This window comes from Bidens hawaiensis, unplaced genomic scaffold, assembly GCF_021521415.1.
Source record: "Bidens hawaiensis isolate Kalapana, Puna unplaced genomic scaffold, B.hawaiensis_p1.1 tig00031191_1, whole genome shotgun sequence".
Lineage (NCBI taxonomy): Eukaryota > Viridiplantae > Streptophyta > Magnoliopsida > Asterales > Asteraceae > Bidens > Bidens hawaiensis.
In genome coordinates, this window is record NW_027495253.1 from 214,486 (window position 1) to 224,687 (window position 10,202).

At 33.8% G+C, this 10,202-nt stretch overlaps 1 non-coding gene across 1 annotated transcript; it reads left to right on the forward strand.

Annotated features, from left to right (window-relative positions):
• Positions 1–9,676: 9,676 nt before the first annotated feature.
• Positions 9,677–9,781, forward strand: LOC143581813 (small nucleolar RNA R71). Its single transcript, XR_013143888.1, has one exon. It is a non-coding gene; the product is annotated as a small nucleolar RNA R71 (small nucleolar RNA).
• Positions 9,782–10,202: the final 421 nt, after the last annotated feature.

Consider the following 10,202-nt stretch of genomic DNA (forward strand, 5'->3'; position numbering starts at 1 on the left):
TTAGTTCAACTAAAGGATTAACAACCTCTTTAATTAGATCACGAATTCCAACAACATATTCGGGAGGTATTGCCCGAATGTTTTCTTCCACTGTCCTCTCATTGTTGTTATCTTGGACAGTTGGGTTACTATCGGCCTTTTCTTTTCCTGACATTCTATAAAAGTAAAGGTAACAATAACTTAGGAGATAGTAATACAACATTTTCCATTTCATTTAATTTATGTTACATAGAAAGGGAAATACAACAACAACAACATAATCATAACAACTTATTCTAATCTTTGACCCACTTTTTAACAAGATTTTTCATCTTATCACACTTCTTTATTATTTTCTTCCCTATTTTCTTTTTATCTATTCTTTCAATCCTGAGTTCATCCATCACCGCGTTGGGCGAATTTGGATAACCTGTGGGTGCTGATGCAGCAGGGAACAAATATGCATTTTCTCTGGGATACAAGTGGGGATTAGCTACGTATGCTTGCATTTCCTCATTAGGTATGTTGTTGGTGTAGAATTCCTCAATCAAACGTCCTTCTTCCTTTATTGCGTTGGCCTGTTTAGAGATTGTTAGGATGGGACCTACTTAAGGTGGAAATTGGCGATTATCTTGTTCATTTTCTTTTTCCTCCTCGGGTTCAGAGGAATCATCCATTGGTATTTGGGGTTAGACTGGAGTGTGGCGGCTGGGTTCTGCAATGATTTGGGCATTCAAGGGTGGCGATCCAAAATGCCATCTATTTGGGTCCGAGTGACAATTCATCCAGCTAGAGGAATCGGTATATATATTCTGATTAAATCTACTCTGAACTTCTAATTCCTCTATCAGATGATGCTGAGGATTGTTCTCGGTTGTGTCATACGATATTTCTATCGGCATTTGCTGGCTACCAGGCATGTATACTACTCGTGCTCCATATGGTAAATTCGGAAATACTTGCTGCTCATGGCCGAAAAAGCTAGTATAATAACTATTATTGTTGCTGCTTACCATATCTGGCGGATAAGGAATAGGAGTGGGATTAGTCCTTCTAGTGACTCGATGTTTATGACCAAGATAATTAATATACGACATCTGCACTTTAATTAGTCTTAGGGATAGAAAAGATTACCAATCCTATCTTATCCCTACATAATATAATTAAAGTAATAACAATCTTATGGTTAAAGCTTAGGTACTATTATTATAATACCTAAGTCGCTAAAATCGATGGCTCTGACACCAACCTGTCACACCCCGACTTAGGGCCTAGGAGTGTGACCAATAGTTGGTACCTGTTTTGTAAATGTATCAGAGTTAGGATTTAATTTTTAGCGGAAGACTTAAAGGTTTAATATAATATTAATTTACATTGAAAATTTTCTTGGGAATTAAATACCCAAGATGAAAGATTACAAAATATTGGTATTAAATATTACAAGGATTTGTATATAAAAACTGAGCCATCAAGTACGCGAACATCTATCTCCGGGATGACTCTAATCCTTGTATCTAGTAATCATCAACTTAGTTACATGCAGGTGGGATTAAAATACGTCAACTATGTGCTGGTGAATCGTTATAACTCTAAAAGCATATATAAATAACAATCATAATACAAATATAGTTTTCTTGACAAGCTCCGCGAATATATTACTATACCCGGTATATGTAACACTGCCCTACACACACAAGTCTCCGAGAGACGTAGCCAATACCGGAGAAACTATATATGACCATTAGCCCGCGGCCACGTAACCTTTGACTGTTTAGGCTTAACGGTTATGTTTTGATCCAGACACATGCGTATTCGGTCTGAGTTGTTTTATTCTCTACTTTGTATTACAATGTTTTAGAGATCACGTAATCTCATGCAAATAATTGACCGACTCAATAAGATAAACAACCTGTCTATCTTATAGAGTATATGTTTGACTGTTTATAAAGGTTTAATGTATTCACGTTATAAAAAGGTTGAACGTATTCACCTGAATCGATGATATGATTGATTGAAAACCTTTCTTGATTGCGAATGATTGTTAACCTATAAACAAATAGGTTTGAATGATCACCTTGATGGTGTATTTGTTTAGACTACAGACCATAAGTCTGGGTTTAACCTTGATTAGGTTTGTGAATGTTTTTGAAATCATGATTGTATTTTGTGTGACGTTTGATATAGCATGCTTTGGCCTAATAGGGTTTATCACGTTGGCAAACATCTCCAGGTAAGTAAACGGGTCACGTGGTTGATTGGTATGTGTACGAATTAGTTACCTTAGGCAAGAAGAGTCTACTAATGATATTCCCCTTCCAGTTAGTACATGCCCGTCAAAATATAGTTTTGTATATCATTTTAATAATAATGTTTGATTGAAATTTGTTTGTGAATGCTTTTGAAAATATTTTCAAGGTTTAAGGCCATAGCCTTGACTGAGTCTAAGCTTAATATAATATAATTAAAAATAACTTAGACTTGGATTCTACCTTAGTGGATGCTCAGAATTCTTATGCTAAGGCAGAATGATTGGTTATTTGACAGAACTTCACTCCTAACTCGTTTATCTGCTCTACAGCTCGTTATAACTTCAATACTTGCACGAACTTCAAGAAAACAGGGCCTCGGAACTCTACAGCACTCGGGCACGTACTCCAATGCTAAGTGTGTGTTTGTGATGGTGAATGTGGGATGAATGGGGTTCAATCCCGTAGCTCCCCTTTTATAGGCAAAGTTTTGGGACCGTCGCGTAGCGCGATGGCTCCTTTCCCAAGGCCTTCGCGTAGTGCGACGCCGTAATTAACCTGGAAGCGCCACGTGGCAACACACCATTGGACCTGTGATTTTTGATTACTTAATGGGGTATCGCGTAGAGCGATGGCCATAGTGGGTGGACCGTCGCGTAGCGCGGCGCCCCACTTTTTCTTGAACTGTGTGATTTGGATAATCGCGTAGCGCGATGGTTTAATCCTAGAGTCTATCGCGTAGCGCGATGAGTCTTAGAATTCAAAATTTTCATTTTAACCCCTTCAAACTTCAGAATTGTCATTTTTAGCCCAAAATTGAACAGGGTATTCCCGAGATGTTATATCCTGATCTACAAATCACATGTGCCACCTTCAAATCGTAGTGTTGAGACCATTTGTGAAAAGCCCTAAATGTGTGTTGGTATTCTAAGGCAAGTTTCTCAACAATATTTTTATTTGCAAATTCTTCGTATACTCAAAAGTAGTCTACAAATCACATGAGCCACCTTCAAATCATAGCGTTGAGACCATTTGTGAAAAGCCCTAAATGTGTGTTGGTATTCTAAGGCAAGTTTCTCAACAATATTTTTATTTGCAAATTCTTCGTATACTCAAAAGTAGTTTTAGTTCATGAGTTAAGCGTGAACGCTTCAAATATGGAACGTGAACGCTTCAAATATGGAATGCTTTTAATCATTCACAATTTTCCATCTAACTATACTATTAAAGCAACACAAGTTGTCCATTATAACACATGTCCCGTAAAGCTTTATAAAATTTGAAAAATATATTATTGTATGATACGAGTTTCAAACCCAAGACCTCATGTTTCAAACCAAATGTGCTTACCAACTCCACTAAAATGGTAATTGTATTTGATTTCTTGACTTAACATATTTAAATGTGATTTTTTCAAGTATAAAAACAAAATTATATTTAATTGTTAATATTTTCATAATTCACAATATGGCATTGCCTTCTCATATCTCTTTAACACATCCATTTAAGATTGTTTATCGTTTCCCTTTTTATTTTAAAATATAATATAATTTTATTTATTTTCTTTTACAACAAAACCTTAGTTTTTATAAATTTAGTTTCTAAATCTGTGACAACATTTTGTTATAAAATCATTTTTATACACACAATATTTAATATAACAATATCGGTATGAATGTTTTATTTGAAATAAATCAAACATCAAGATTTGGTTTTCAACTTAAATTTATAGTGCATAATATATTAAAATTTTAATTAAAAAAAGTCAATAATAAAAATTATTATATGAAACAATTGAATTTACGTATTACATATATAATTTTTTATTTTTATTATATTTTTCACTCGTGGAAACACAGACTGTTACCTAGTTTTACATATAATAAAATATAGGGTATATGGATTTTTCTTTATTTCAAATTTCGACGATCATATATGGAAACTATTTAAAGTTATAATAAAAAAATTTTACTTTTTTTATATCTATAATATATATAAACGAAACCACTAAAATCTTATGTGTCGCGATGTGGTCGTTCCCCCTTTTATGGAAACCATCAAATTTCTTGACTTTTAAATGGAGGCCTCTCATTGATTTAACCCAAATTCATGGGTATGGTCTTACCAAAACCAGATAGCTCTTGAACGGGTTATAACATCTCGTTAAATTAAAAATTAATCTTACCAATTATTTGATATGAAAATCCTATAAAATAGGGATATACTAAAATTTATTATCCAATTTAAAAAGAAAAAGATATTATTTATAATTAATAAACAATTTTATAGTAAAAAACATAAGCGGGTCATTGGTCATCAAATCCAGATAGCTTTTAAACGGGTTATAACATATCATTTATTAATGAAACCCTTTCATCATCAAACCCTAAGTGTATATTATTAACTTTCTTACAATAAAGAAAATTAAAATCCAAAAAATAAATATTAAAAAACGAAAAATGTAAAACAACCATTCTCTCAAGCCATCAGATTGCTTTATTTGTAAATAAAGACTTCTCACGCATTTGACCCGAATTCACGGGTAAAGGTCTCACCAAACCCAGATAACTCTTAAACGGGTTATAACATCTCATTATATTAAAAAATAATCTCATCAAATATTTGATATGAAAATCCTATAAAATAGGAATATACTAAAAATTAATATCCTGTTTTATTTTAAAAAGAATATATTATTTATAATTAAGAAACAATTTTATAATAAAGAAAATAAACGGGTAATGAGTATCACAAAACCCAGATAACTTTTAAACTGGAGTATAACATATCATTTATTTGTGAAACCATTTCATCTTCAAACATCAAGTATATTAATTATTAACTTTCTTACAATAAATAAAATTAGAATCCAAATATACATATATAAATATTAAAAATGAATAAGGTAAAACAACTCCCGTAATACGGGGGATAAAATCTAGTAAATGTATAAGATATTATAATTAAAAAAAAATTTTATAGTAAAAAACATAAGCGGGTCATTGGTCATAAAATCCAGATAGCTTTTAAACGGGTTATAACATATCATTTATTAATGAAACCCTTTCATCATCAAACCCTAAGTGTATATTATTAACTTTCTTACAATAAAGAAAATTAAAATCCAAAAAATAAATATTAAAAAATGAAAAATGTAAAATAACCATTCTCTCAAGCCATCAGATTGCTTTATTTGTAAATAAAGGCTTCTCACGCATTTGACCCGAATTCACGGGTAAAGGTCTCACCAAACCCAGATAGCTCTTAAACGGGTTATAACATCTCATTATATTAAAAAATAATCTCATCAAATATTTGATATGAAAATCCTATAAAATAGGAATATACTAAAAATTAATATCCTGTTTTATTTTAAAAAGAAGATATTATTTATAATTAAGAAACAATTTTATAATAAATAAAATAAACGGGTAATGAGTATTAAAAAACCCAGATAGCTTTTAAACTGGAGTATAACATATCATTTATTTGTGAAACCATTTCATCTTCAAACATCAAGTATATTAATTATTAACTTTCTTACAATAAATAAAATTAGAATCCAAATATACATATATAAATATTAAAAATGAATAAGGTAAAACAACTCCCGTAATACGGGGGATAAAATCTAGTAAATGTATAAGATATTATAATTAATAAACAATTTTATAGTAAAAAACATAAGCGGGTCATTGGTCATCAAATCCAGATAGCTTTTAAACGGGTTATAACATATCATTTATTAATGAAACCCTTTCATCATCAAACCCTAAGTGTATATTATTAACTTTCTTACAATAAAGAAAATTAAAATCCAAAAAATAAATATTAAAAAACGAAAAATGTAAAACAACCATTCTCTCAAGCCATCATATTGCTTTATTTGTAAATAAAGGCTTCTCACGCATTTGACCCGAATTCACGGGTAAAGTTCTCACCAAACCCAGATAGCTCTTAAACGGGTTATAACATCTCATTATATTAAAAAATAATCTCATCAAATATTTGATATGAAAATCCTATAAAATAGGAATATACTAAAAATTAATATCCTGTTTTATTTTAAAAAGAAGATATTATTTATAATTAAGAAACAATTTTATAATAAAGAAAATAAACGGGTAATGAGTATCACAAAACCCAGATAGCTTTTAAACTGGAGTATAACATATCATTTATTTGTGAAACCATTTCATCTTCAAACATCAAGTATATTAATTATTAACTTTCTTACAATAAATAAAATTAGAATCCAAATATACATATATAAATATTAAAAATGAATAAGGTAAAACAACTCCTGTAATACGGGGGATAAAATCTAGTAAATGTATAAAACCTTAATAGTTTTACCGTATGACCGAAGTCTTTGTTTTGTTCCTACACCTATTGCAATCAATTCATGTTAACACTTGAATTTTTTTAATTGACATTATATAACAATTTATTTAAATAGAAAACCTTTTATTGTATATTAATGATGATTTTTATATTTATTAAATTAAAAAAATTATGTTCATCCCTGAACAACCTAATACTGCTGTTGACCACCACCTTTTATTATCATGAGCGGATCTATGTAGTGGATGGGATCAAGTGATAACAATAATTTTTACGTTTAATGTAGAACGCATAATATACGTTTATGGGTTGAACCCAAACTTTTTTTTGAAGGGTGACCCGATATTCAACCCATAAACTTTTTTTTGAAGGGTGACCCGATATATATTTCGATAATGAAATCAAACTCCCTTACTAGCTTGGTGATTTATAACGAATTTTGTTTTTTTTATGAATCCTATGTTTGAACCGGATTCAAAGCAAAAATAAGTTGCAGTTATTTTTTAAATAGGAGGGATCATAAGAAAAGTTGCCATATACGAGAAAACTACGAAAAAAATTACACTTTCAAACAGTAATCTTAATATTCTTTTTCATATCCTATTAATCTTTTCCGGAAAAAATAAAATGCAAAATATATATATGTTGTTGGTGAGATATATACATGTAACATCGTGAGCTACGTGTGTGTAACTTCGCGAGCTACATATTATTTTTGCAATACCAACTTTATAACTAAGAAATAAAAAAAATTGATTGGTTAGTAATAGTTTCCTTGGTTTTCCGTAACTTTGTGGTTTTCTCATAAGTCATCCCCCCCCCCCTCTCACACAACACACACATATAGGCGAATGATCATGAGATAACTCATATTTAAAAAGGGAACTTAAGAACTAATAAAGAACTAGTAAAAACTCGGTCAAAAAATGTTTTAAAAAATAAATAATAAAAATTTCTCTACTTTTATTATAAAGTTACCTTTCTATTAAAAAAAAGAAAAATAATAAGTCGCGATCAAAGTATTAATACATGCAATATTTAACATATTACATATTTACAAATATGGAATAGTATAATATTACATACATGTAATGCAATACAACAATGTTGCTAAATTACATGTATGTAATACAACAGTATTACATATATGTCAATATAATAATATTACATATATGTCACATCAAGATCAACATTTTATGAAGCGATATCTTCTTAAATGCACTAGTGTCTCCCACCGCTAGCCTTTTTCTATTTAAGGCATACATAAATTAAATACTTTCTCAAATCAAACCAAAGAAGTTTGTTTAGGGCCAAGCCTGTCGTGAAATCAATCTCTTTTACAGAGTGATTCTCGTTGATATGTTGGAGGGCACGAGGTTAATGGTGATTCACCACTAACGATCGCTCTTTTCGTTGGGTGATGATGATGTATGTATCGATGTTCCATTGAGCGGGTGTACATGTTAGGGTTATTTTGCTGAAGATTACGAGCAAGAAAAGATACACGATTAAAAACAATCAGTAATGATGTATATATCGGGTGAACTAACACCATGGGTTAATACCGAGTGTATCTTTTCTTTCCCATAATCTTCACTAAAATAACCACACCAGTAATGTACACTCGTTCAATGAACATCATTATAGACATCACCACGTATATGTAAAGCGCATCTGTTAGTGGCGGAGTCACCATTGAAACCCTCATAACCTGTCACATATCAATGAAACTCCCTGCAAAATCATGACTGATTTCACCTCAGGCTCGGCTTGAAACCAGTTTCTCAAGGAGAAGTTTATTGAAAGATTTCATAGGAGGATAATCACATATATTGAAGCCATGCCTTACTTAAGAAAAGGTGTGAGCTTTTGCTTAAGATGCTGGTGTGGCTCTAGGCGGTGGAAAATAGCGTTGCATGGAATGAACTACTAAAATGGCCATCTTGGCATGTCCGTCGACATGACGTTGACAATATTCAGAAACTTAGCATACTTAGGCATTTCTTTCAATGCATCGAGAAACGGAAGATTGATGTGAAGCTGCTTAAAAAGCTCTAAGAATTTCCTGTACTGCTCTTCCAGCTTTTGCTTCTTCAAACGGCCTGGGTATGAAATAGGAGGAACATAGGTCCTAACTGGCTCACTGGTTTGTGCGGTACTTTCTGGGATTAACCTTGGTTGCACCTCACCATGAGTCTCAGTCTCGATCTCATCGGCAATCGGTTTTGGTGTGGAAACCGATGCATCAACAGGAATGGTGGATCTACCACTCCTCAGGGTAATCGCCTTAGCCTCAGCCCTCGGATTAGTCTCGGTGTTACTCGGAAGGCCACCCTGTGGTCTCGCAGAGAGGAGCTGAGCAATCTGTTCGACCTGATTCTCGATGGTCTGAATGGACACTTTCTGATTCCTCAACTCGAGATCGTGTCTCTGGAGAGTCTCATCAATCTTCAGGTTCCTCTGTTCAGCCAGTTTGTTTGAGGTCTCGGTCTTAGCCAAAAGCTGGGTCAAAAGATTTTCAACACTAGACCCCCACTAGACTGACCACCCCTGCTGGAACCCTCAAACTGAGGCTTTTGCTGGTAAGATTGGTTCTGGGGTTGACTTTGGTAATTTGGATTTCGGTCAAACCCCGGTGGCTTTTGATTCTGATTTTGACTGCCACCACCATCTTTCCAGCTGAAATTTGGGTGGTTTCTCCATCCCGGGTTATAGGAGTTGCTGTAGGCATTATTTTGGCGGCCCACAAGTCAACATCCTCCACCACCATGGCCTGCTGGCACTGACTGGTCTGGTGTTTCCCATCACAAACCCCACAACAAGAGCTAGATTTGGACAGATCGGATTGCATTTGGTTAAATCTTTTGGTCAAGGATTCTAACTGGGCGGAAACATGAGTATTAGAATAGACTTGATGAACTCCCTTAGTGGAAGGAATACTACGAGGTGGATTATATGCAAAACACTTCTTAGCAGCTCGTTCCAAAATATCCAACGCCTCATTCTGGGTACACCTACCAAAATCTCCACCCGGAACCTGATCAACGGCCTGCTTCTGCGTTTCGAATAAAGCATCAAAGAACGTACGACACTGAAGTCCGCGACTCAAACCGTGATGAGGGCATTTTCTCAACAAGCCCTTGAACCTCTCCTATGCAGCATAAAGTGAATCGTCATCATCAACACGAAAACCAGTAATGTTGGCCTGGTATTTTACAGTTTTATCGGGTGGGAAGTACTGAAGAAGAAACTGCTCGGCCAGTTGGTTCCAAGTGGTGATGGAACCGGAAGGAAGTGCCTCTAACCACTCCAAGGTAGCCCCGGGAAGTCAGAATGGAAAAAGTCGGAGTCTCACGGCATCGTCCGTACATCCCTGAATTTTGAATGTCGCACATAATCGAAGGAAGTGCGCAACATGAGCATGAGGGTCCTCGTTTGAGAGGCCATGGAAAGAAACGGAATTTTCGACCATATGAATAATACTCGACTTGATCTCAAAGCTCACGGCAATCTCAGGTTGCCTAAAATTGTTGCCATAACCATCAAGGGATGGTGTGGCAAAGTCATCCGTGCGACCTTGATTGTTCGGATCCACCATCTCTTCTATTTCGGGAATCGCATCGTTCTCCATAA